This window comes from Pyrus communis, chromosome 2, assembly GCF_963583255.1.
Source record: "Pyrus communis chromosome 2, drPyrComm1.1, whole genome shotgun sequence".
Classification (NCBI taxonomy): domain Eukaryota; kingdom Viridiplantae; phylum Streptophyta; class Magnoliopsida; order Rosales; family Rosaceae; genus Pyrus; species Pyrus communis.
Window position 1 is genome coordinate 18,731,848 of NC_084804.1, and position 12,485 is coordinate 18,744,332.

Sequence of the window (12,485 nt, forward strand, 5' to 3'; positions counted from 1 at the left end):
ATATGACAATTCAAATTTTAACATGGTGGTAAATGGCCAGAGACATCAATACCCTATCACTGTCATATGTAGAAATATCTATTTATTAATTTTCTTATAATCTCATACGCATGGCAGATTCATTTTAGTGAGAATAACTAGGTCAAGAAGCCATATATGCTATAACATACATATGCATACAATGAAAGCACACATATAACTGCCATATGAAAACCGAAAAACATCTTCCAGTATATACACAATGCAATTACCACTAGTGCGGCAACATACAATCATTATTGTATATATCAAGCACATCAAATAAACTAATACACATCAATATGCACATAAAATCCAGCCCCATAAATTTTCCAAAGCAAAATCAGAGTTTCTTCTACTTAGCATTTAGGGCTATGTTCAATGTTATTGATTTTAACTTCTTCTATTATGTACTCAGACTCATACTCTCTAATATTGCACGAGAAAAAAAATTCTATCTTTAGATTGTTGGAGCAATAATAGAAAATATGAAAAAATAACAATATAATTCCAATGATAATAATCATAAAGAAATTCACAACATCAATTATACATGAGATTAATATAAACATCTGGAGAAAAAGTTAGAATAATTGACAAACTTAGAGATTGAGGCTTGCATAAATGCAATGTCCTAAAGATAGAATTTCGCCCCTACTCTTGTGCTTGTAGTTCGGTAGGCGTCCACCTTCCAAGATTCAACAATCTATAATCCGAAGTCAAAGCACTTCAATCTTCGAACTCTAGCGAACTTTATATATTCCATACTCTCAAGACACGACTCGGAATTTGACAAACGAAGCATAAGAGAAATACAGTGGGGAAACTCTATTTCTCAAGAGTAAAAATTAACTCTAATTTTCTATATGTAATACCAATGGTTTCATGGGTTTATATAGAATCCAATTTCTACTTATTAAGGAGATGCAACATTTTATCTATAAGTATACATCACTTATCAAGGGAATACACCTAAACAATATAACCTTTCTAAGAAATTGGTTAACAATATTTTTCATTCAATTATTAAAATTATATATTACATTATTTCATATTATAATATATAATTTCCAACAGCTACCACACTTTGTAAAGTTTTTATTTTCATTTTCTTACAGAGAAGATCGGACTTTTGATAGGATTATTGTAAATAACACTTACAATAGCACTGAACAACAACGATTGCGTAGGAATTCCTTGTTCCCAATGCTCTTGTCAAATTGTTCAAGCATTTTACTGTTTTAGGCAAGCATCCATGAGCATATATGTTCGTAGATAATCTTAATCTCTCGTCTCAAATATATGTCAACTACGAATGACTAGATTTTGTTTTTAGAGTACGTAAGCAGTCTAACACAGAGGTTAGATGCAGTCATGAAATAAGGAAAAATTACAGAGTTGTTGAACCATCAACTTGTTTCGATCATGTCTCGGAGATGGGGCATGATAAATGAACAGTTTCTCAGTGACGTCACATGTCGATCTTAGATGTATTTCGGGATTGGAGCGTGATAGGGGTGTAGTCAATCCAAAATTTAATAGACATTTTTAGAGTCCACCCAAATCTAGGTGTATTAAAAAATTACAATTTTGTAGGATTTCATTAAGTTGTGTGGATTTTGTGGGATATGTTCAAATATTTATTCTGTAATTTTTTATCGGAAAGTTGAATGGAGACTTGGTGGGTAATGGTGAATTTGTAATGGTTGGCGATGGCGGTGGGAGAGTGGAAGTGGTGAAGAGCAACGACTCTCGACTATCTGTTGGGTTACCAACTCCATCGTCTTAAAAATCTATCAAAATATAAACCAAGTCCACATAAATCCTTAAAATCCATACGTAATTCGCAGGAGTTTTCAAATCCTATCAAATCTACTATTTTTGAAGTCTTTCAAATTCTTCTTAAATTTTAGGTTTACTACACCTCCTTGATGAATTTGGTGTAAATTGACTATTTCTAAACAATTTAGAGGCTACATTGACGAGAGGGAAACAGTTACTAAATATAAAAAATTTCTACCACCTAGTTCTTAGTTTATTTTTTCTTGAAAATGAGATTAACTTGTGGATTCGCCACGACAGTCCATTCATTCTGGGGTGAGAAGACTCACAGAAACATTTTAGCCTCCCATGCCCACCATTATGTGATTCACGAGCCTTAGAAATTAAACTCAAGACTTGTCGTGTGGTTTACAGGCCTAAAAATTTTTCCCGACTACTTATTGTAATTTTACTTCCACATTATGTTCAAATATTTCTGTTATAAGAATCTATTGGGTCTTCGCAACGATGTTGAATACAATTAATGTGAGACTTAGTATTCTATAATTACAAAGAAAAATATACATTTGAAGAATGTAAAATGAAAATTTTAAAATGTTAATAATAATTCCCAAAAAATATCCAAAATTAAAATCTTGAGTTCATCTCATCTCTCAACGTATACACCTTGCATTGCATGCAGGTAATTGGATTACAAATGCACATCAAGATTGAGACCACTGGGATTCGTGATGACACCTAACCCATGGCCAGTGACCACCCCCAATCAATGCCATTATTCTTCAACTCAATCACAGAAATGCCACTTCCTTTTTCTTTTTATATAAATGAAAAAAACCCCTTTGGAATTGAACATTTGATGTATTTTAGCAATTTGACAGTACTTAGGGGTGGCCCAGTGGGCTGAATGCTTTTAGACCTGGTTTGGTACTGAGGTGATTCTGAAAAAAGCTGCTATAAAAAAAAGCTGGGAGCTGTTTTTGTGTTTGGTAAACACTCAGCTTCAGCTTTTTTTCACAGTTTTGGATGAAAAAAAGCCAAAAACAAGAAGCTGCAAAACCTAGCTTTGAAAAACTGGTTTTTTTTCACATCTGTTTTACATAAAAGTTTACCAAACACTCTAATACTGTTTTTTTCTTTTCTTTTCAAAAGCACTTTTACAAAAAAGTTTACCAAACACTCTGTTGCTTTATTTCACAGCTGCTTATTCTCACAGCACAGCAGAAACAGCTTTTTTTCAAAGCACAGCAATACCAAACCAGCCCTTAGTCTTTTTAAACTAACTAGAAATTAATCATACTCCTTGAAGTGTGTGATACCTCAGACTTCGGCAGAAAACAAAACAAACATTTGATGTATTATTAGGTTTTTGTGACCCTGCGGTACAAGTTTAGAATCTTAGGGCATTTTCTATGTATTTTTTTCTTCTTTTGAAGTATTATAACTGGAATACAGATTGTGCTTTGAAACCAAAGCGTTTGCAAATACAAATGCGTTTTAAAAGTTACTAAGGTGAAATTTTCTCATTTATATAATTATTTAAATAATTTTGGTAGAATTAAAAAGTTAATAATATTAAAGGTACGACAAATTAAAATATATTACTATATGATGTGACATTTTTTTTTTGTTTTTTAAAAAGCAACGACGGCAATTCATTAGAAAATAGAAAAAGCAATATAAAGCAACAAGTTGGAAAAGAAACCAGAGTTAAGAGATTATTATTAGAAAATAAAACATTCAAGGTGATGTATGGCGATGCGTACGAGAAGTATTAGAAAATATAAAGCATCAGCGCTTTAGAGTCCTCCACGATATCTTCAATGGGGACAAATCAAGAGAACCTTGCTCAAAACTATCACGATCTAAAGTGAATCATTTTTAAAAATAAAATTTTATAATTTTTTATGCCACGTCAATATGACGTGACACATTATACATGATACGTAAAGTTCGTTTATTCACTCTCTCAAGTGATTGCCAAATTCTAAGCGCATGTGCAAGTGCCAGTGCCATGTGATGTAGTTTTTCTAATTTCCGTGGCCTTGCCAAAATTGTGAAGGGGTGTGAGATATCCACACATCTTATTTTACTTCTTACATATCTTTTTAATTTTCAACCGTTAGATTGGATGAATTAAAGAATATAACCTGACAGAAATTACACCCCAATTGTGAAATTGTTCCAAGTTGTCATTGACCATCCGAGACCCAGACAAAAAACCAGTCAAACAAGCAAACACCCCTACTCTCACTCTACCGCAGTCCCAAATTCGTAATTAACCACAGAATCCAGGGCATGAGAAATCAGAATTTTCGGAACAATTGGATTATGGTACCTAAGGGCCCCACCTTTGTCTCATCATCTGCACACTGTTTTTTTCTTTCCTTCTCTGTCCTTTGGTAGCTTCCATCTCTCTCTCTCTCAAATGTTGCACTGAGGAAGAACACCCACTCAGTCTTTCAGATCTGAAAAACCCCAAACCCCAGAAATACCTAACCTTCAAGGACGATCTGGTAAGCTTTTTCTCTGCTCAGCTTTTCTGTGTTTTTCTTGGTTTTTGGGGGTTTGTTCAAGTTCTCGAGGGATCTGAAGTTTTTGGGTTCTTGATTGAATGTGGGGCTTAATGGGTTTTTGGTGGGTAATGCATTTTTTATGAGGGTAATTTCTTGGTGGGTTTTGTGTTTACTGTAGTGAATTTTAGGTGATTAGGTTAGTGGGGTTTGTATTTGGGTTTGGGCATGATGTGTTTTGTTCTTGATGATTGGTTGTTGGTTATGAACTTGGAATCTTGGATTTTTTTTTTTTTTTCTTATTTGGTTAATTAAGTGGGATTTTATGTAATGCACTACTAATATTAGTGCTTTGTTTTTGGGTGGTGAGAAAATGGGAGGAAAACAAGTTAGCTGTTTTGGTTGTTGTCTTCTTTGGTAAGATTTATAAGATTTGGGAATCTTTATGGAAGAAACTAATGATATATGGTTCGATTGTTTGTGGTTCTTTGATTTGGTACTTCGATTGAAATTCTTGTTTGGTCTGTGACATGATGTGATCAGTGTGATTTGTGTTTGTAACTTCATCTTGTACCAAAATATAGTTCTGGATTAAGATATTCGTCGTTGATAGATGTGATTCCAGAACCCAGAAGAAATATAGATGGTATCTCTGTAATAATGTTTAGAGGTACCATGTTTTGATTTCTAATACCCCAATTAATGGTTGGGCTACTCAGTATTTCCGTCGTCTTCTGAGGTTCTTTCATGCTTGTGATCTTTTCTTATGCTTGAGTCCTTTTACAGATTAGTTATCGTCTTATATGGCTGAAGACGTGGTATTTATGCATTATTTTTCTGGTTAAGTTCTCTCTTGCTGTTTTTTGAAAAAGCTTTAAATGCCTTCCGAAAATTTTCGATGATGCAGTTAACGTAGTGATTTCACAAAAATGGCTGTAGTGGATGCTCAAAACCCTCGTGTTGGAGAAACCACTTGCGGTTCTTTGCTGCAGAAACTGCAGGTGACTTACATTTTTTACCTTTGTTTGTCTGTCCTTTTCTACCCCACCGCTTCTTTGTATGTACTTTAAAGATTGGCTGAACTAATCCATGATTAATGCAGGAAATTTGGAATGAAGTTGGCGAGAGTGATGAAGAGCGAGACAAAATGCTTCTTCAGTTAGACCAAGTGTGCCTAGACGTATACAAGAGGAAGGTCGAGCTGGCAGCAAAGTCAAGGGCACATTCGAATCCAAAAATTATGAGCCAAAACTGACAAGAGCATAGCTACGTTAACTCGAACAATTTAAACAGTCCAAAAAATAAACTTTGGGGAATATGACAATGATAAATAACCTATTAACCTATAAAATAACAATTCTTCTATCATTTTTCTTAATTCAATGTCGGTCCCTTCTTTAATTTTATTGCTCACTTAATTTTAAGTTATATTATTATAACACAAGAGTGGTCCTTGTGGTTGGGGTTAACTGTAACACGCAACTGTGAAAAATTTAAAGCCCTTGGCTCGAGAACGAGGTTATCCTATAAAAAGATCCACTTGTTATATAACTATTGTATTGAAAGATATATCTTTCGATGAAGAGGAAGAAATGGATAAAAGGAATTCTATTAATTAGAGCTGAGGAATATTTAGAGGAAGAATATTTTATATTTTAAAAAAATACAGATACGCTATATTTTGTTATGCTTAAAAAAAATCGAATGAGCAAAAAAAAATGCAAACAGATGTCACGTTTCACGATATATATAGTAGTGGGGGATTATGGGACAAAAAATAATTCCATTTGGCATGGTGCTAGAACCTTGTTTTGAGATGTTTTTGCTGGTATTGATCCAGATTTAGATGCTCAAGTGGAATTTGGAGCATTCCAAAACCTTTGAGATCCAACTACAAGAAGACAAGTAGTCTGATGCAATATGCTTTGTTACTTGTTACTTTTCATTTTTATGTTCTTTTTGTGATTTTTAGATGGGTTACCAGATAAATCTTGATTTGAATCACTGCCTTTTCTTTGACTCTTGTTCTTTATTTATCCAGGAGACGATTCCAAATAAACAGGTATGGAAGCTATAATTGTAAACCACAATCGAATCTATGGAAGCATTAGTTTATACATTCATTTTAGTCTCAACTCTGGGAATAATTTTTTTCGCTATGTTTTTTCGAGAACCACCTAAAGTTCCAACTAAAAAGGTGACATGATTTCTCATTATCTCAATTGAAGTATGGATCCTCCCCTTGTTCCTCGAATGGATCTCTTAGTTGTTGAGAGGGTTGCCCAAAAGCAGTATATAAGGCATACAATTTTTTGGCTGATAAAGGGATCAAATGGTATAATTCTTTTGTAGGTAGATTGGAGGAATAGAAACATGACTATTGCTTTCCAATTGGCCCTTTTTGCATTAATTGCTACCTCATTAGTCTTACTAATTAGTGTACCTGTTGTATTTGCTTCTCCTAAGGGTTGGTCGGGTAACAAAAATGTTCTACTTTCCGGCACATCATTATGGATATGATTAGTCTTTTTGGTGGGTATCCTTAATTCTCTGATCCCCAGAACCTATTCATTCTATATCCAAAAATGAAGTGCCCCTCCTAATTCCTTCAGGTTGTGAGACACATTAAAATTCAATGTAAGTCCCAAAATTTCAAATAAAGAAAAAAATTAGAAAAATTTGAAGGGGGGGTCAAACTTTTGTGTTTTTGAATTATAAAAATATATATAATTGAAAATTTTTAAATCAAATATTAAATCAAAATAAATAGATGTAAGCTAATAAAAAACGAGTCTCTTGAAACTGCTAATCAATTTCTTGTACTACCAGGAAGAAGCCACCCCAATGGGTATCCTTTCACAATATTTAGGAGCAGAATTGCCAATTTGAGAACCTAGCTATTTCAATGCCTTCTTAGTTAGCGTGGAAAGACAATTTCACAAAATCACTGGGTTTACGGATCCAATATTAAAACTCTAACAAGAAGAAAAATATCAAGGTTAAATTCTTCATCTTTATCGATTATGTACTTACGTAAAGAATTATGGTCATAAATTACTACTTTTTTGTTGGGTCAAATAATTTTCTATTGTTTGAATAAGTCTCTATAGCTAATCCTCCATATTCAACTTCAAAAGTTATGCCCTTCAACAGTTGGACAGACATAATATAAACATGCAGATAAATGACTCTTTGTTTCCAAATGTAGAAAACATTTTGTTTTGCTGAAAAACTCAAGGGAAACTCAAGGATTGATCATTTCAAATTAAGATGAGATCGATCGAACTGTTGTGCACATTATCTTACTTTTCAACTCAAGGAATAAATTTTTTTTTATAAATAATGTATTCTGTAGTATAAGTTATTAATTTCTTAATCTTAATTTGAATATCATAGGTGCAAATAACTATTTAAATTGAAGACTGTTTAGTTATCCAAATGTATCAATAAAATGAATAGTTCGTTATAAATCTTTTACTTAGTGTCTACACTGTCGATTGAGTTCATATATTTAAATGACTAAACGATCTCAGACTCAAATAATTCTTTTTGTTTGGATGATCTTGAAATAAAGATTAAGAAACTAAACGATCATAATATAAAATTTGTAGAATATGTGCATTCCTCGTAGGTGGAACGCAGGGATTATCCATGACTTGGTCTTTAAACTAGGACTTTCAAAGCCAATTTTGTTTACAAATTTTAACCCTTTACTATTCTCATTCTAGTACTAGCAAGAAGAATGTGTTACTACTATACTTTGAAGGGTGTCCAAACCTTCTTAAAAGCCACCCCAATGGTATCCCTTCACAATCTTTAGGAGCAAAATAGCCAACTTGAGAACCTAGTTATTTCCAAAACCACTGGGTCTACATATTCAATATTAAAACTCTCACAAGAAGAAAAAGATCAAGACTAAGTTCTTCATCTTTATCGGTTCTATACTTACGTAAAGAATTTTGTTCATAAATTTCTACTCTTTTGTTCGGTCAAATAATTATCTACTGTTTGAACAATTCTCTGTAGCTAATCTACCATATTCAACTTTAAAAGTTATGCCTTCAACAGTTGGGCAGACATAATATAAAATGAAGATAAATGACTCTTTGTTTCCTAATGCAGTTAACGTTTTCTTTTGCTCGAAAACTCAATGTTAACTCAAGGATTGATCATTTCAAATTAAGATGAGATTGATCGAACAGTTGTGTACATTTATCTTACTTTTCAACTCAAGGAATAATTTTTTTTGTATAAATAACGTATTTTTATATATATAGTATAAGTTATTAATTTTTTAATCTTAATTTGAATATCATATATACAAAGAACTATTCAAATTGAAGACAGTTTAGTTATCCAAATATATCAATAAAATGAATAATTCATTATAAATCTTTTACTTAGTATTAATACTGTTGATTGGGTTCATATATTTAAATGACTAAACGATCTCATATTCAAATAATTTTTTTTGTTTCGATGATCTTCAAATAAAGATTAAGAAACTGAATCATCACGATATAAAATTTGTAGAATATGTGTATTCCTCATTGGTGGAACGCACGGATTATCCATTCTTTTACTACGTACGCACGCAACTTTTGGGCACCTGAAATGTGCTTTATTTTGAACTACAGACCATGACTTGGTCTTTAAACTAGGACTTTCAAAGCCAATTTTGTTGACAAATTCTAACCCTTTACTATTCTCATGAGCTAGTACGTAGACACCATATCCCTTCCTCCCTTTATCTATATAAACCCCATGCAATCTTCCAGGAGGAGATAACTTAATTATCTCGATCGATATCAAAACTCCCAAGTTATGGCAATGAAATACTCACGATCTTTGCTCTTTGGTGTGCTGCTACTCATTGGCTTTGCATTGACAAATAGCAAAGGAACTAATACGGATCCACCTGTTCTTTGCGAATTTCTCAATCGCAGCAGTTTTGAACCAGGGTTCATATTTGGCTCAGGTTCCGCATCTTACCAGGTTAGTGTATATATATCTTCTGGATTATTTACCATATTTTTGGTGTATTTTATACATGCAGTTAGCATCCATGCATGAATTATAATGTTGACATCTTCCTTGCGTGTGTAGTAGTACTCTTACGTATATGCATGTGTGTATATTTCAGTACGAAGGTGCAGTAAAAGAAGATGGAAGAGGACCAAGCATATGGGATACCTACACCCACAAACATCCAGGTCTGTGATTCAATCAATTGGTAATTAATATGAAAACTTTAGCTACTTCATTTCAAAGGAGTATAAATAGCACCTCATTCTTTTCTTCGTGAGGACAAGTAAACTCCAACCCCTCTAATAACCATGCACTTTATTGTGAGACCAATTGTACGTGGTCATGTGATATGTACAACATACGTATATACTTCATCAATGTGCACGCATATAAAGTACTTTGCACATGATATGAATTTCACCATTATGTTTTTGAATAACTGCAGAAAAAATCGCTGATGGCGGTAACGGAGACATTGCTATAGATCAATATCACCGCTATAAGGTCTAGAACCTCATAACTTTGTCTCTTGACCCTTTATACTTGAAGGGCACATGTTAACCTATTAAATTGGAGCCTTTATAACAAAAAAAAAAATAAATAAATAAATAAATAAATAAAGGACAATGTTTAATGAGATCCTCAATATTTAATTTTAAACTTTTGTCATTCTAGGAAGATGTGGGGATTATGAAGGATATGGAGTTGGATGCTTACAGATTCTCTATTTCATGGTCCAGATTATTACCAAGTAAGTTCCTCCACATCCTCATATTTCGTTGGGACCAATGTCAATATTGTGCATAAGAATTATTTTTCCTACAAGAAAATTATTCTTTTTATATACTTTTAACTAAAGTAATGTGATTGAGTTATCTACTGGGTAACCCTTTTTTTTTTTCTTGTTATTTTTGTTCTAATTAGATGGAACGTTAAGTGGTGGCATTAACATGAAAGGAATTGATTATTACAACAATCTCATCAATGAACTCCTACGCAATGGTTAATCATCCTACCTTAAACAATTATTACATGATTTTTTAGAACATCATTCTGTCAGACTTTTAATTTGATTTTACTGATCATGTATTACAGGTTTAAAGCCGTTTGTAACACTCTTTCATTGGGATGTTCCCCAAGCTTTAGAAGATGAATATGGTGGTTTCTTAAGCCCTCGTATTGTGTAAGTGAACAAAATTTATTTTCTCATTGATAATTTGATAAAATACATACTAATATACGTAACATAAATTTGTATCTACAGCGATCATTTTAAAGACTATGTAGAACTTTGTTATAAAGAATTTGGTGATCGAGTCAAGCACTGGTTCACGTTAAATGAGCCGCATACTTTTTGTAATATGGGTTATGCTCTTGGGAGTTACGCACCGGGACGCTGCTCTTCTTGGCAAAACCTAAACTGCACCGGTGGAGATTCAGCCATTGAACCATACTTGGTGGCACACCACCTTCTTCTTGCTCATGGAGCAGCTGTAGAATTGTACAAGAACAGATATCAGGTTCAATAACTGTTTTTTTTTTCTTTTTGTTTTTTTTTTTTTTGGGGTCAGATTATTGGCTCCTAATTGAGAATTCTATATTAATCCTTATTATTGAGTTGTAATACAAGAGGGAATACTCTCGGTAGTAAGATAATCTAAAGGTTGTATCTTTTTCTATAACTCCTATTTATTCAACCAAAATTCATATTTTTGCGTAGGCATCTCAGAAAGGCTTGATAGGAATAACATTGGTGTCACACTGGTTTGAGCCTGCTTCGGAGTCAAAGCAAGACAAAGATGCTGCCTTACGATCTTTGGATTTTATGTTTGGATGGCAAGTGTATTATTAAATTATATATAAACCCAATTACATGTTTACTTATGACTTGTAACATTGACACTACCTAGCCAGCAGTACTCTTTGTATATAATGCTATAATTCGTCTTATATTTGGAATTTTCTTGTTTTGTAGGTTTTTGGAGCCATTAACAACTGGTGACTATCCACACACCATGCGATCAATTGTTGGAAAAAGATTGCCAAAATTCACAAAAGAACAATCCAAGTTGCTAAACGGATCGCTTGATTTTCTTGGAATAAATTATTATACTGCTAGATACGCAACTAGTACACCTAAGAACAATTCACAACCAGCAAGCTACGTAACAGATCCTCAAGCTGATCTTACGAGTGAGTGCCAGGGGAAACTTACTTTGAATAGCTTAAGTTCTTTGTTCTTCTTGACCAAGTTTAACTTCTGAATTATATTAATTATATTCTACTATTTACACCAATTGTATTCTAATGTTTGTAAATATTTTGTCAGCTGAGCTGAATGGAGTACTTATTGGTCCACAGGTATACATCAAATTTATCATTTTGAGCTATTTGCAATTGGAGGATTAGTTTTTTTCCCCAACATTTACGTATTATCTTGAAATGGTGTTGCAGGCTGCTTCAGATTGGTTATATGTATATCCAAAAGGAATTCACGATCTTGTGCTCTACACAAAGGAAAAATATAATGATCCACTCATTTATATTACTGAGAATGGTATGTAATACATACTTTTAAGCCTTGATTATTCGCAAAAGTTTCACATATTTATAATGGTGTAAAATGAAACTACACGTTTTTTTTATATTTTTGGAGGAAAAAAATAAATTTATTTTTTTGTGCAATAATATGTACGTAGGTGTATCAGAGTTGAATAATCCGAAACTATCACTTGACGAGGCTCTTCATGATACCAATAGAATTGACTACCATTACCGTCACCTGTGTTACCTTCAAGCGGCGATCAAGTAAGTAGTTATTAACAAATTAATTAGGGCTATATGCTGCCTAGCATTCTTAAGTTATGGTTATTTGATCATTATATTGACCTAATCCATTTGAACATTTGTGTATGTGTGTGCAGAAATGGTGCGAAAGTGAAGGGATACTTTCCATGGACATTGTTGGACGACTTTGAATGGGCTTCTGGATACACGGTCCGATTTGGATTAAACTACGTGGATTATAATGATGGGTTGAAAAGACACCCAAAACTCTCAGCACACTGGTTCAAAAATTTGCTTAAGAAGAATTGAAGAAATTAAAAGAAAGTTATTGTTCATTATAAACATTTAAGTGGATAA

At 33.1% G+C, this 12,485-nt stretch overlaps 1 long non-coding RNA gene and 1 pseudogene across 1 annotated transcript; both read left to right on the forward strand.

Annotated features, from left to right (window-relative positions):
• Nucleotides 1-4,171: 4,171 nt before the first annotated feature.
• Nucleotides 4,172-5,609, forward strand: LOC137724080 (uncharacterized). Its single transcript, XR_011067169.1, has 3 exons — nt 4,172-4,316; nt 5,221-5,314; nt 5,416-5,609. It is a non-coding gene; the product is annotated as an uncharacterized lncRNA (long non-coding RNA).
• A 3,504-nt stretch (nt 5,610-9,113) lies between these two features.
• LOC137724903 (beta-glucosidase 12-like) lies at nt 9,114-12,485 on the forward strand (annotated as a pseudogene).